The sequence below is a fragment of the Aquarana catesbeiana genome, linkage group LG12 (assembly GCF_042186555.1).
Source record: "Aquarana catesbeiana isolate 2022-GZ linkage group LG12, ASM4218655v1, whole genome shotgun sequence".
NCBI lineage: Eukaryota > Metazoa > Chordata > Amphibia > Anura > Ranidae > Aquarana > Aquarana catesbeiana.
In genome coordinates, this window is record NC_133335.1 from 94889373 (window position 1) to 94905634 (window position 16262).

Sequence of the window (16262 nt, forward strand, 5' to 3'; positions counted from 1 at the left end):
GCGTCCTGCTCACAGTGTTCAGCTAGATCCGTTCCTGCTATTTACATTTAGTGCAGTGCGTCCTGCTCACAGTGTTCAGCTAGATCCGTTCCTGTTATTTACATTTAGTGCAGTGCGTCCTGCTCACAGTGTTCAGCTAGATCCGTTCCTGCTATTTACATTTAGTGCAGTGCGTCCTGCTCACAGTGTTCAGCTAGATCCGTTCCTGCTATTTACATTTAGTGCTGTGCGTCCTGCTCACAGTGTTCAGCTAGATCCGTTCCTGTTATCTTCTAGACTATTTACATTTAGTGCAGTGCGTCCTGCTCACAGTGTTCAGCTAGATCCGTTCCTGTTATCTTCTAGACTATTTACATTTAGTGCAGTGCGTCCTGCTCACAGTGTTCAGCTAGATCCGTTCCTGTTATCTTCTAGACTATTTACATTTAGTGCAGTGCGTCCTGCTCACAGTGTTCAGCTAGATCCGTTCCTGTTATCTTCTAGACTATTTACATTTAGTGCAGTGCGTCCTGCTCACAGTGTTCAGCTAGATCCGTTCCTGTTATCTTCCTACTGACAGGCAGGCTTGTCTGGTTACAGTATATAAAGCTACCTGAAGAAAATTACAGGTGTTCTATTTGATCTTATTAGTACCACGGTCAGGCAGCTAGACTATTTACATTTAGTACAGTGCGTCCTGCTCACAGTGTTCAGCTAGATCCGTTCCTGTTATCTTCCTACTGACAGGCAGGCTTGTCTGGTTACAGTATATAAAGCTACCTGAAGAAAATTACAGGTGTTCTATCCCAGCTTAGTGCAGCTACAGGCCATTAGTATGTCTGGAAGGCCAAGAAGGAGTGGCAGACAGTCACAAGCCAATAAGAGAGGGCAAGCAGGCTCTGTGTCTAGTGCTGGTCGTGGAGACGGTGCATCCTCATCAGCACGTGGCCATGGGACACGCTTGGCCTTTTTTTCGGCAGCTGGCCGTGTTGAGCCGCAACATGCGGAAGACTTGGTCGAGTGGATGACCAAGCCGTCCTCATCCTCCTCATCCTCTCTCACCCATGCCCAGGGTGCTTTGTCTGGCAAAGCAGTGGCCTCTTCCCTCAGCTCAATGTCATCATCAGTGACTCCTTCCCTAGCTCCACCATGTCCTCATGAGGATTCCCTCGAACTGTTTGACCACAGTGTTGGGTACATGCTCCAGGAGGATGCCCAGCGTTTGGAAGGCTCTGATGACGATACTGAGCTCGATGAAGGCAGTAACATGAGCACGGACAGAGGGGGTGCCCAAGAAGGACAGCAATCTGGCAGTCATGCTCCCCCTGCTGCAGCATATTGCCAGGTTTGCTCCAGTGATGAGGAGGGAGGGGATGATGAGGTCACTGACTCAACGTGGGTGCCTGATAGGAGAGAGGAGGAGGAGGAGGCGGCGGCACATCACCAACGAGGCAGGATGCCCTCCAGGGGCCAGCCTAAGGGCAGCACATTGACTGCATCACACCCCAAAGCTCCACATGTGCAGGGCGCTGCAGTCTCTGCGCGTTATTCAAAAAGTTCTTTGGTGTGGGCCTTTTTTGAGACGAGTGCATCAGATCGCACCGCTGCTATTTGCAACATATGTCTCAAGCGTATCTCGCGTGGCCAAAACATCTCCCGCTTGGGTACCACATGCTTGACCAGACATATGTTGACCTGCCATGCAGTTCGTTGGCAAGCGTATCTAAAAGACCCACACCAAAGAACAAAGAGGATCTCTCCTTGCTCCTCATCAGCTGAGATTTCCAACCCCACTAGACCTTCAGTCCTCTCTGAGACCTGCAGTGAGAGGAATGAAGGTGTAGAATTAGGTGTGTCACAGCCAAGTACTTGTGGGCAATCTGCTTTTGGTACACCGACGTCAGATTGTACCAGGCAAATTTCCCTGCCCCAGCTGCTGCACCGCCAAAAGAAGTTTGCTCCCAGCCATCCACATGCCCAGCGGTTGAATGCTAGCTTGGCAAAATTGCTAGCACTTCAACTGCTGCCTTTTCAGTTGGTAGACTCTGCCCCCTTCCGTGAGTTTGTGGAATGTGCGGTTCCTCAGTGGCAGGTACCCAAACGCCACTTTTTCTCACGGAAGGCGATTCCGGCTCTCTACCGGCATGTGGAAGGCAATGTCCATGCCTCGCTGGACAGGGCGGTCAGCGGTAAGGTGCATTTTACCGCTGACTCATGGTCCAGCAGGCATGGACAGGGACGTTACCTAAGTTTCACGGCGCATTGGGTGACTCTGCTGGCAGCTGGGAAGGATGCAGGACAAGGTGCAGTAGTGTTGGAGGTTGTTCCGCCACCACGCCTCCAAAATGCTGATTGTGACACACCTCTCTCCTCCACCCCCTCCTCTTCTTCTTCCTCCATGGCCTCTTCCTTGGAACCAGCGGTGCTCCGTAGGCGTTCAAGGGGCTACGCAAGTACGCAGGCCAAAAGATGCCATGCGGTGCTTGAGCTGGTGTGCTTGGGGGACAGGAGCCACACTGGGGCAGAGGTTCTGTCAGCTCTGCAGGGGCAGGTTCAGAGGTGGTTGACGCCACGCCAACTTAAGGCAGGAATGGTGGTTTGCGACAATGGCACCAACCTCCTCTCTGCCCTCCGACAGGGACAAATGACCCATGTGCCCTGTTTGGCTCACGTCCTTAACTTGGTGGTGCAGCGGTTCTTGGGCAGGTACCCGGGCTTACAGGATGTCCTGAGGCAGGCCAGGAAAGTCTGTGTGCATTTCCGCCGGTCATATAATGCCAGTGCTCGGCTGACGGACCTCCAAAAGGAGTTTAACCTGCCCAAGAACCGCCTAATCTGTGACATGCCCACCAGGTGGAACTCAACGTTGGCCATGCTGCAGCGGCTGCACATGCAGCAGAGGGCCATCAATGAGTACCTGTGCGACTATGGCACCAGGACAGGGTCAGGGGAGCTTGGTTTTTTTTCCCCACGCCAGTGGGCCATGATCAGGGATGCATGCACTGTCCTGTCACCATTCGAGGAGGCCACGAGGATGGTGAGCACTGACAGTGCATGCATCAGTGACACTGTCCCCCTTGTCCACCTGTTGGAGCACACGCTGCGTGGAATAATGGACAGGGCACTTGAGGCAGAACAGAGGCAGGAAGAGGAGGACTTTCTTAGCTCTCAAGGCCCCCTTTATCCAGACAGTGTTCCTGCGTGCCCGCCGATCACACAGGAAGAGGACGAGGAGGAGGAGGAGGAAGATTGTGTCAGTATGGAGGTGGAGCCTGGCACTCAGCATCAGCAGCAGTCTTTAAGGGATCAGTCCCAAGGAACACATGGACTTGTACGTGGCTGGGAGGAGGTGGCTGTGGACGTTGTTGTCCTTAGTGACCCAGAGGACTCCGGACCGAATGCCTCAGCAAACCTACGCTGCATGGCCTCCCTGATCCTGCAAAGCCTGCGTAAGGATCCTCGTATTCGTGGTATCAAGGAGAAGGACCAATACTGGCTGGCAACCCTCCTTGATCCACGTTACAAGGGTAAGGTTGCGGACCTTATCTTGCCATCGCAGAGGGAGCAGAGGATGAAACATCTTCGGGAGGCCTTGCAGAAAGGTCTGTGCAACGCGTTCCCAGAGACTGGGAGGTTACAAACTCCTGTTTCTGGACAACGTGTTGCTGAGGCTTCGGTCAGTCAAAGAAGGAGCGGTGGAGAAGGTGGCCGTCTGACCGATGCGTTCAGACAATTTTTTGGTCCGCAGCCCCAAGGTATGATCGGTTCCAGCAACCATCGCCAGCGTCTGTTTTACATGGTGCAGGAATACCTAGGGGCAAGATCAGACTTGGACACCTTTCCCACCGAAAATCCTCTGGGTTACTGGGTCTTGAGGATGGATCACTGGCCAGAGCTTGCACAGTATGCAATTGAGCTACTGGCCTGTCCTGCATCCAGCGTTCTTTCGGAACGCACATTCAGTGCTGCTGGAGGCGTGGTAACCGATCACAGGGTGCGTCTGTCCACCGACTCGGTCGATCGGCTGACCTTCATAAAAATGAATGAGTCTTGGATCACCACCAGCTACCAAGCACCTGATGCTGATGTAACCGAATAATTTTTTTTGAAATCTCAGATCCCTTCAAAGACTGCCTATGCTGATGCTGAGTGACTATCCCTGAGTAATTATCCTCTTCCTCCTCAATCATCACGCTGATAGCTTGTAAGAACATTTTTGGTTCTGGGCGCCACCACCAGTGCCTAAGGCACAATTTTTCAGCCCCTGTTTAACAGGGGCGTGTAATTACAATTTTTGATGTAATACTTTGCAGCAGGGCTCGTTCCTGCATTCCAACTAGAGTGTCTGTGAGGGGTTGCAGTGTTGTGGCACCAGCTCCAGTGCCTAAGGCCCAATTTTTCTGCCCCTGTCTAACAGGGGCGTGAAATTACAATTTTTGATGCAATACTTTGCAGCAGGGCTCGTTCCTGCGTTCCAACTAGAGTGTCTGTGAGGGGTTGCAGTGTTGTGGCACCAGCACCAGTGCCTAAGGCCCAATTTTTCTGCCCCTGTCTAACAGGGGCGTGTAATTACAATTTTTGATGCAATACTTTGCAGCAGGGCTCGTTCCTGCGTTCCAACTAGAGTGTCTGTGAGGGGTTGCAGTGCTGTGGCACCAGCACCAGTGCCTAAGGCCCAATTTTTCTGCCCCTGTCTAACAGGGGCGTGTAATTACAATTTTTGAAGCAATACTTTGCAGCAGGGCTCGTTCCTGCGTTCCAACTAGAGTGTTTGTGAGGGGTTGCAGTGTTGTGGCACCAGCACCAGTGCCTAAGGCCTAATTTTTCAGCTCCTGTTCAACAGGGGCATGTAATTACAATTCTTGATCTAATATTTCACAGCAGGGCCCTGTGAGGGCTTACAGTGTTGTGGCCACAGCAACACCTAAGGCCCAAATTTCTGCTGATTATATAGGGCAGGACCCTACTTTCAAACATCTAACTTACAAACGACTCCTACTTGCAAACGGAAGGAGACAACAGGAAGTGAGATGAAATCTACCCCTAGGAAGGGAAATTCTCTCCTGTAAGAGTTAATATGGGAAAACAATTTCTCCTTTCCACTGATGCTTTCCAATCCTTGTTCCACAAAAAAACCCAAATTTTCAAAAAACATTTTTCATTGGGACAAAAAAGTGAGGTGAAATCTTCTGAAGAGGAGGAAAGACAGCAAAACAAATGTCACAGGGGTGATAACCCTTCCTTATGTTTTCCAAAAAGCTTAGAAAAGATTTTTTGGCTGGAGCTAAACACGTTAAAATGTTCAAAATTACAAACAGATTCTACTTAACAACAAACCTACAGTCCCTGTCTTGTTTGCACCGCCTGTATACTGCTGTTCAGAGTATATAGGGCCTGGTGGCCCCACACCTTTCCTTATTTTAATTTGGGTGCGGGGTTCCCCTTAATATCCATACAAGACCCAAAGGGCCTGGTAATGGACTGGGGGGTACCCATGCCATTTGTCTCACTGATTTTCATCCATATTGCCATGACCCGACATGACATTAAACCCGCAAGCAGTTTTAAATGAGATTTTTTCCTTTAAAAATGACATTTGGTGCAGGGACTGTTCTAAACATGGGAAACACGCGTCACTTTACAGGCATACTATAGACACCCCCCAGGTACGATATTTAAAGGAATATTTCACTTTTTTTTTTTTTTACTTTAAGCATCATTAAAATCACTGCTCCCGAAAAAACGGCCGTTTTTAAAAGTTTTTTTTGCATTGATACATGTCCCCTGGGGTAGGACCCGGGTCCCCAAACCCTTTTTAGGACAATATCATGCAAATTAGCCTTTAAAATGAGCACTTTTGATTTCGAACGTTCGAGTCCCATAGACGTCAATGGGGTTCTAACGTTCGTGCGAACTTTCGGTCCGTTCGCGGGTTCTGGTGCGAACCGAAACGGGGGTGTTCGGCTCATCCCTAGTGAGAGCACACATTGCACCCATCAGGGATACCACTACTTAGGAGATCCCAGGACTCCAGCCCAGATCCAAGGGTCCCCGGGACTTACTTCAAATTGCAGGACGGTCACGCGGAATCCGGGATTGCTGGGAGGTATGCACCTCTACTATTGCATTGTGAAGGCTCCTTTGGCCCCACATACCTTGGCCTACTTTGTCTTCTCACCTCTGTAACACCATTTGCCATTTTCAGTGATGGGTTCTTGTTTACAAAGAAATAGCCCTCTCCACACATAACATATGCGTTTCAGCAGCAGTATGGGGACTTTCTGTTCCATTCCCAGAATGGGCGCTGCTCAGCTGCTTACAGGAAGCTTGAATTTCATGAATAATACTAAGCTTTATCTGATTAGCTAAGGCAAAGATAGTGATTTAATATGCCTGCTTCTCCAACTCATCCAATCAGAGGAGACCTTGTATACATTCATAAAATACAAAGTTTTCATTGATTTTGTTCCAGGAGGGAGGAAGCAAGTCCCTGTTCGACTGCTGGAACACAGTGCTGTAGCTCTACAGCACTACATCACTCCTTCCATAACACTGACCCGCCCTTCACATCCCCCCACAGCACTGCCCCTTCACATCACCACCTACAAAGCACTGACACCCCTTCACATTCCCCCTCCCACAGCACTTCCCACTTTACATCACCCCCTACAACATTGCCCCTCTCACATTACAACCCTGCGCAACAGTGTGCTTTGCCCTCTTCACATCACACCCCCCCACAGCACTGCCCCCCTTCACCTCCCCTCGCCACACCAAAGCACTGCCCCCCTTTCACATCACCCCCCCCCACAGTAGTGTGCTCTTTCCACATCACCAGCGGGGGCTGCCAGGTTAACATTTCATAATTTCATATAAACCTGCATGTGACTGGTTACTAGGACCGACCTGTGTCACTTGCCAGTTAAAGCGAAGTTCCACCCATATTTTAATCTTGATGTGAATGAGTCCCTTGCTGCAAGTATAACAACATTTGGATTTTTTTTTTTTTTACTTACTGTGTGTGCCTTTTTGCTAGGGTGTCTCTTGTATTCTTGCTCTTCTCGGCCACTGCACTGTACGTCATATCCTGTGGCACCTTGGCTCCTGGGAGATGTTTATCATCGTTCCCAGGAGTCAGTGGGCATCGCCGATGAACAGAGTCCTAGTGGGCTTCACATGCCCACAGTGAAGATGGAAGCGCTCAGCAATGCAGAAAACAAACGTGAGTGAATTAAAAAAACAGGAATTGAACAACGATTTTATTAATCACATGCATTAAAGTGTTTAATGCAGTGCAGAAGAATGGGTGAACCAAAAAAAAAATAAATAAATCTGGGTGGAACTCCCCTTAAAAGAATATTCTACCCCAACATTTCATATTTCTGATGTAGACCTGTTGTACTATGTATTTGTATGAAAAAGTTTCCTGTTCTCTTCGTATTGCTTCTTTTGTGTGAAATACCTGCTGATTCTGCCAGTCCCTTTGCTTTCCTATCAAAAACTGATCACACTAGGCATGGTAGCACAGTGTGGTCAATATTTTGGCTGTGTTGGGAATTCAGCCTGCTCTTCTCCAATGATCAGATTTGTGCTGACAAACCCCCCCGCACAGCCATTCACTGGGAAGACCAGTGTGCTACTTTTTCTCTTCCACCAGCTTTATGAGCTCCTTATGCAGCTGTTAACAGGGGGAATGTCATCACATAAAAAAAAGGGGGAAAAGGTATTTATAATGTTTTTTTTAATATCAATACACAAATGTTTTTCCTTTCATTTCTATATTAAACTGAATGGGTTGTTTTGCAAGGTGAGGGTATATGTATACTTCCCCTGTCCTCCATCCAGTGCTGTGTTGTGGCTCCTGCACTCAGTCCAGAACTGTCCTTCTTTCCACTCTCTGCTGTGCTTTAATAATAACAGCGGCGGAGGCTGGGGGAAATAAGCGGCTCCTAAATGGTGTTGGTCTGGATGTAGCTCTGCACATTTCACTTTGTTTTTTTTTTTAAACCTGACTAACTACTGTATGTAACAATGCTAAATATGTAGCCAGTTGAAACAACAAGGTGATGTCATTAACACTTGTGAGACAACCTTAAAAGATCTGCTGCGTCAGATCTTTTCCCTGTACCGAGGCCATTAGTGTGCAGCCAGTCAGCAGTGTCATAAGCCTTAGCCAATTTGTGTCCAGGGTCTGTCTTAAAGGGCCAGTATATATGTTGCTTAGTGTTTGAGCAAAGCATTTACTTGCTAGCAGCCCCATGCTTCCAGTGACTTCTCTCGTTTCTGCAAGTGATTTCTGTATCTTCAGCATTTCCAGTGTTATCTCCCAGTCCTTTCAGTGTCATCTCTATAACACCAATGCCCCTTGTGTCATCCAACCTATGCACTCTGAATTGCTTGGGCACCTCAGCCAGCCTTCAACTACTTGTATCCTCCATGATTCCCTGTGTGTTCCAGCTAGGGTTGCCACCTTTTCCTCAAGTCAAACCTGAACACAGAGTCCACAGAGTTCCCCTTTTACATCTGAACTCACAGAGTTAATTTTCACTGTAAGGGGGGACTCTGCAGACTCTGATGTAAGGGAGAACTCTGGGGACTCTAACATAAGGGATGCTCTGGTGTACAGAGAGGACTCTGATGTAATGAGGAACACTGTGGCCTCTGGTGTAAAGGGGAGCTCTGATGTAATGAGTGCTCTGAGAACCCTGATTTACCTTAGCGTACTCACTTAGAGGCCGGAGAGAGAAGGGGGGAGACTTAGTCCAGTCTGAATAATGTGTCCGGGTCTCAGACAGTCTGAAACCTGGACGCATGATTCCAAACCCAAACTGTCCAGGTGAATCCCGAACAGGTGGCAACTCTAGTTCCAGCCTGTTCTTTGTTACCAGCATCTATGCTCTCAAGTCAGCAGCCTGTTTGAGTGTTACACTGTATCTTCCTAGTATGCTTCCTGCTTTGTCCCCATGCATGTCAGCCTGCTTCCAGTGATCCTATTTGACTTGGTTTTACCTCCACCATATGCCTCTGTGTATTTCCATGCACTCATGCCAGCTTGGACTGTAATACTTACTGGCCTGTCAACCCATCATCTCAGTACTTCAAGGGACCTTTTGTTTATTAGCACTCAATTCTCTCAGTACCATGAGTTGCAGGAAAAAAAAGGTTGCTTGATCCCCCCATCAAACACAGACAGTATGTGTCCTCCTGGTGGGGGGTGCGGAGGAAGCCATTACCGCCGGAAGAACACAGTGATTATTTCTATTGAATGTAAAATCTGGCAAGCTGGTTGTACCCAAGTATTCTATGTTGCCCCCAGAAATTAGATTAAAAGGATCCTCTCCACGATATGGCACATTTAAAAAAAACTTTTTTGGCTAATGGTCCTCCATGGCAGTGCCCAGCACCTTGTGACAATAGCTTGTCTATTACCCTTTAAAATGGCTAGAAATTAATATCAACCCTTATTGACGTCAGTGGGGTTGACTGCTACATTTGGGTTTTAAGGATTTTAGGCCTTTTCTGTGCTCAAGGCAGCCCATGTACTGTGAAAGGAAAAACATGGTAGCATGAAAACACAGTGGAAGTGGTCATTCTAGTTCAAGTTAAATGTGTAAACTTTTTGTCAGAAGTGGGATTTGAACCCACACCTCCATGTGAACACCAGAACACCCACAAAATGTGAAGAAACATCTCATGAGTCTCACACCTAGACCACTTGGCCATCCCGACAAGACATTTTGATGTTTCTGGTTGCCTCTAGAAATATCATCTACTCGTGGTACTCTGTTGATCTATTACCACTGTCAAGGAGCTGTATTAACACTCTGCACCTAGGCCCTTTTGCAAATGCACTTCATAAAGCATGACCTTGGCACCAAGTCAAACTTTTCAGATCCTTTCTACCAAATCTGCTTGAGCAAAGCAAGTAGAAGAAGATCTCCCAGGTGATCTTCAAGTGTTTGGCTGATCCGCACACCACAAACAAAAATGGTAGACCTGCAGCAGACAACGTGGCCTAATGGATAAGGTGTCTGACTTCGGTTCAGAAGATTGAGGGAATGAGTCCCTTTGTGATTGTTTTCTATGCTGCTTTCCAGTTCCTGTGACCTTTACTTGCAAATTCTTGCTCAGTTTAACTTGAAGCACAACTTTACCCATAACAACTTGATTCTCGCTGAAGGCTGCTATTTTGCTGAAGCCCAGAGCCCCCAAACAGCAGTAAATCATAAAGTGGAGCTAAACCAATTAATTTAACAGTTTCAAAAAACTGTTAGAATCCTGAAATCCCGGGATTGATAACTGTCACATTTGCTTGTGTTCTCAACCAAACTGTCAAACCATCAAATGGCTGGTGTCATAACTGATCACATGTGCAACACCATGGCCGTTGCAGTTTAAACAGAAGCAGCTTCATTGGCTGTAAAGGATAGGAGGGTTTGATTGAGCTTTAAGGCTGTCAATAGATGAGCCTCTCCAAACTCAGCAGTGCCCAAATATGCGTAAAATGGGAGAGCAACTGAGTATGTGCAGAGCAGGGTGAAACAGTGTATTACTGGATTTTCAAGTGTATGGACACTTATTTGTAGTGTTTTACATAACTATACATGCAAAACAGGCCAATCTGAAGTGATCTAGCAAGACTTACCTTTCTGACTAAAGTTGCACGTGAAATAAGAGATTTTACAGCATGGCCTAGCAGAGTTTTCAGAAGAATTTGATCTTTATGAAGGATCTGCAAAGTTTTGGGATTATTTGTTTTTGTTTTTTTGTCAGTGACATGGTAGCATGAAAACACAGTGGAAGTAGTCATTCTAGTTCAAGCTAAATGTGTAAACTTTTTGTCAGAAAAGGGATTTGAACCCACGCCTCCATTTGGAGACCAGAACACCCACACAATGTGAAGAAACATCTCTTGAGTCTGGCGCCTTAGACCACTCGGCCAACCTGACAAAACGTTTTGATGTTTTTGGTTGCCTCTAGAAATATCATCTACTCATGGAACTCTGTTGATCTATTACCACTGTCAAGGAGCTGTATTAACCCTCTGTACCTAGGCCGTTTTGCAAATGCACTTCATAAAGCATGACCTTGGCACCAAGTCAAACTTTTCAGATCCTTTCTACCAAATCTGCTTGAGCAAAGCAAGTAGAAGAAGATGTTCCAGGTGATCTTCAAGTGTTTGGCTGATCCGCACACCACAAACAAAAATGGTGGCCATTTGGCAGACTGCATGGCCTAATGGATAAGGTGTCTGACTTCATATCAGAAAATTGAGGGTTCAAGTCCCTCTGTGGTCGTTTTCTAAGCTGCTTTCCAGTTCCTGTGACCTTTACTTGCAAATTGGCTGTAAAGGATAGGAGGATTTAATTGAGCTTTAACCACTTCAGCCCCGGAAGGATTTACCCCCTTCCTGACCAGAGCACTTTTTACAATTTGGCACTGCGTTGCTTTAACTGCTAATTGCGCGGTCATGCAATGCTGTACCCAAACGAAATTTGCGTCCTTTTCTTCCCACGAGCTTTCTTTTGATGGTATTTGATTACCTCTGCCGTTTTTATTTTTTGCGCTATAAACGGAAAAAGACCGAAAATTTTGAAAAAAAAATGATATTTTCTACTTTTTGTTATAAAAAAACCAATAAACTCAATTTTAGTCATACATTTAGGCCAAAATGTATTCGGCCACATGTCTTTGGTAAAAAAAATGTCAATAAGCGTATATTTATTGGTTTGCGCAAAAGTTATAGCGTCTACAAACTAGGGTACATTTTCTGGAATTTACACAGCTTTTAGTTTATGACTGCCTATGTCATTTCTTGAGGTGCTAAAATGGCAGGGCAGTACAAACCCCCCCAAATGACCCCATTTTGGAAAGTAGACACCCCAAGGAAATTGCTGAGAGGCATGTTGAGCCAATTGAATATTTATTTTTTTTGTCCCAAGTGATTAAATAATGACAAAAAAAAAAAAAAAATTACAAAAAGTTGTCACTAAATGATATATTGCTCACACAGGCCATGGGCATATGTGGAATTGCACCCCAAAATACATTTAGCTGCTTCTCCTGAGTATGGGGATACCACATGTGTGGGACTTTTTGGGAGCCTAGCCGCGTACGGGGCCCCGAAAACCAAGCACCGCCTTCAGGATTTCTAAGGGCATACATTTTTGATTTCACTCCTCACTACCTATCACAGTTTTGAAGGCCATAAAATGCCAAGATGGCACAAACCCCCCCAAATGACCCCATTTTTGAAAGTAGACACCCCAAGCTATTTGCTGAGAGGCATGTCGAGTCCATGGAATATTTTATATTTTGACACAAGTTGCGGGAAAGTGCCAATTTTTTTTTTTTTGCACAAAGTTGTCACTAAATGATATATTGCTCAAACATGCCATGGGAATATGTGGAATTACACCCCAAAATACATTCTGCTGCTTCTCCTGAGTACGGGGATATCACATGTGTGGGACTTTTTGGGAGCCTAGCTGCGTACGGGGCCCCGAAAACCAAGCACCGCCTTCAGGATTTCTAAGGGCATACATTTTTGATTTCACTCCTCACTACCTATCACAGTTTTGAAGGCCATAAAATGCCAAGATGGCACAAAACCCCCCCAAATGACCCCATTTTGGAAAGTAGACACCCCAAGCTATTTGCTGAGAGGCATATTGAGTCCATGGAATATTTTATTTTTTGACACAAGTTGCGGGAAAGTGACAATCTTTTTTTTTTTGCACAAAGTTGTCACTAAATGATATATTGCTCACACAGGCCATGGGCATATGTGGAATTGCACCCCAAAATAGATTCTGCTGATTCTCCTGAGTATGGAGATACCACATGTGTGGGACTTTTTGGAAGCCTAGCCGAGTACGGGGCCCCGAAAACCCAGCAGCGCCTTCAGGATTTCTAAGGGCGTAAAGTTGTGATTTCACTCCTCACTACCTATCACATTTTTGAAGGCCATAAAATGCCCAGATGGCACAAAACTCCCCCAAATGACCCCATTTTGGAAAGTAGACACCCCAAGCTATTTGTGGAGAGGCTTGTTGAGTCCATGGAATATTTTATATTTTGACACAAGTTGCGGGAAAGTGACAATTTTTTTTTTTTTGCACAAAGTTGTCACTAAATGATATATTGCTCACACAGGCCATGGGCATATGTGGAATTACACCCCAAAATACATTCTGCTGCTTCTCCTGAGTACGGGGATACCACATGAGTGGCACTTTTTGGGAGCCTAGCTTCATACGGGGCCCCGAAATCCAAACACCGCATTCAGGATTTCTAAGGGCGTAAATTTTTGATTTCACACCTCAAAAAGGGCGTAAATTTTTGATTTCACACCTCACTACCCATCACAGTTTCGAAGGCCATAAAATGCCAAGATGGCACAAACCCCCCCAAATGACCCCATTTTTGAAAGTAGACACCCCAAGCTATTTGCTGAGAGGCATGTCGAGTCCATGGAATATTTTATATTTTGACACAAGTTGCGGGAAAGTGCCAATTTTTTTTTTTTTGCACAAAGTTGTCACTAAATGATATATTGCTCAAACATGCCATGGGAATATGTGGAATTACACCCCAAAATACATTCTGCTGCTTCTCCTGAGTACGGGGATATCACATGTGTGGGACTTTTTGGGAGCCTAGCTGCGTACGGGGCCCCGAAAACCAAGCACCGCCTTCAGGATTTCTAAGGGCATACATTTTTGATTTCACTCCTCACTACCTATCACAGTTTTGAAGGCCATAAAATGCCAAGATGGCACAAAACCCCCCCAAATGACCCCATTTTGGAAAGTAGACACCCCAAGCTATTTGCTGAGAGGCATATTGAGTCCATGGAATATTTTATTTTTTGACACAAGTTGCGGGAAAGTGACAATCTTTTTTTTTTTGCACAAAGTTGTCACTAAATGATATATTGCTCACACAGGCCATGGGCATATGTGGAATTGCACCCCAAAATAGATTCTGCTGATTCTCCTGAGTATGGAGATACCACATGTGTGGGACTTTTTGGAAGCCTAGCCGAGTACGGGGCCCCGAAAACCCAGCAGCGCCTTCAGGATTTCTAAGGGCGTAAAGTTGTGATTTCACTCCTCACTACCTATCACATTTTTGAAGGCCATAAAATGCCCAGATGGCACAAAACTCCCCCAAATGACCCCATTTTGGAAAGTAGACACCCCAAGCTATTTGTGGAGAGGCTTGTTGAGTCCATGGAATATTTTATATTTTGACACAAGTTGCGGGAAAGTGACAATTTTTTTTTTTTGCACAAAGTTGTCACTAAATGATATATTGCTCACACAGGCCATGGGCATATGTGGAATTACACCCCAAAATACATTCTGCTGCTTCTCCTGAGTACGGGGATACCACATGAGTGGCACTTTTTGGGAGCCTAGCTTCATACGGGGCCCCGAAATCCAAACACCGCATTCAGGATTTCTAAGGGCGTAAATTTTTGATTTCACACCTCAAAAAGGGCGTAAATTTTTGATTTCACACCTCACTACCCATCACAGTTTCGAAGGCCATAAAATGCCAAGATAGCACAAAACCCCCTAAAATGACCCCATTTTGGAAAGTAGACACCCCAAGCTATTTGCTGAGAGGCATGGTGAGTATTTTGCAGCTCTCATTTGTTTTTGAAAATGAAGAAAGACAAGAAAAACTTATTTTTTTTTTCTTTTTTCAATTTTCAAAAGTTTGTGACAAAAAGTGAGGTCTGCAAAATACTCACTATACCTCTCAGCAAATAGCTTTGGGTGTCTATTTTCCAAAATGGGGTCATTTGGGGGGGGGGAGGGTTGTGCCATCTGGGCATTCCATGGCCTCCGAAACTGTGATAGGCAGTGAAGAGTGAAATCAAAAATTTACGCCCTTAGAAAGCCTGAAGGCGGTGCTTGGTTTTCGGGGTCCCGTACGCGGCTAGGCTCCCAAAAAGTCTCACACATGTGGTATCCCCGTACTCAGGAGAAGCAACAGAATTTATTTTGGGGTGTAATTTCACATATTCCCATGGCATGTTTGAGCAATATATCATTTAGTGACAACTTTGTGCAAAAAAAAAAAAAAAATTTGTCTTTTTCCCGCAACTTGTGTCACAATATAAAATATTCCATGGACTCGACATGCCTCTCAGCAAATAGCTTGGGGTGTCCACTTTCCAAAATGGGGTCATTTGGGGGGGTTTTGAACTGTCCTGGCATTTTATGCACAACATTTAGAAGCTTATGTCACACATCACCCACTCTTCTAACCACTTGAAGATAAAGCCCTTTCTGACACTTTTTGTTTACATGAAAACATTTTTTTTTTTTGCAAGAAAATTACTTTGAACCCCCCAAACATTATATATTTTTTTAAAGCAAATGCCCTACAGATTAAAATGGTGGGTGTTTATTTTATTTTTTTCACACAGTATTTGCGCAGCGATTTTTCAAACGCATTTTGGGGGAAAAAACACACTTTTTTAAATTTTAATGCACTAAAACACACTATATTGCCCAAATGTTTGATGAAATAAAAAAGATGATCTTAGGCCGAGTACATGGATACCAAACATGACATGCTTTAAAATTGCACACAAACGTGCAGTGGCAACAAACTAAATACATTTTTAAAAGCCTTTAAAAGCCTTTACAGGTTACCACTTTAGATTTACAGAGGAGGTCTACTGCTAAAATTACTGCCCTCGATCTGACCTTCGTGGTGATACCTCACATGCATGGTGCAATTGCTGCTTACATTTGACGCCAGACCAACGCTTGCGTTCGCCTTTGTGCGAGAGCAGGGGGGGACAGGGGTGCTTTTTTTTTTTTTTCTTTATTATTTTTTTGCTTTTTTATCTTATTTTTAAACTGTTCCTTTCATTTTTATTTATTTTTTAATCATTTTTATTGTTATCTCAGGGAATGTAAATATCCCCTATGATAGCAATAGGTAGTGACAGGTACTCTTTTTTGAAAAAATTGGGGTCTATTAGACCCTAGATCTCTCCTCTGCCCTCAAAGCATCTGACCACACCAAGATCGGTGTGATAAAATGCTTTCCCAATTTCCCAATGGCGCTGTCTACATCCGGCGAAATCTAAGTCATGAAATGCTCGTAGCTTCCGGTTTCGTAGGCCATAGAGATGTTTGGAGCCATTCTGGTCTCTGATCAGCTCTATGGTCAGCTTGCTGAATCACCGGCTGCATTCTCAGGTTCCCTGTTGGGACAGGAGAGCCAGAGAAAAACATGGAAGACGGTGGGGGGGGTCA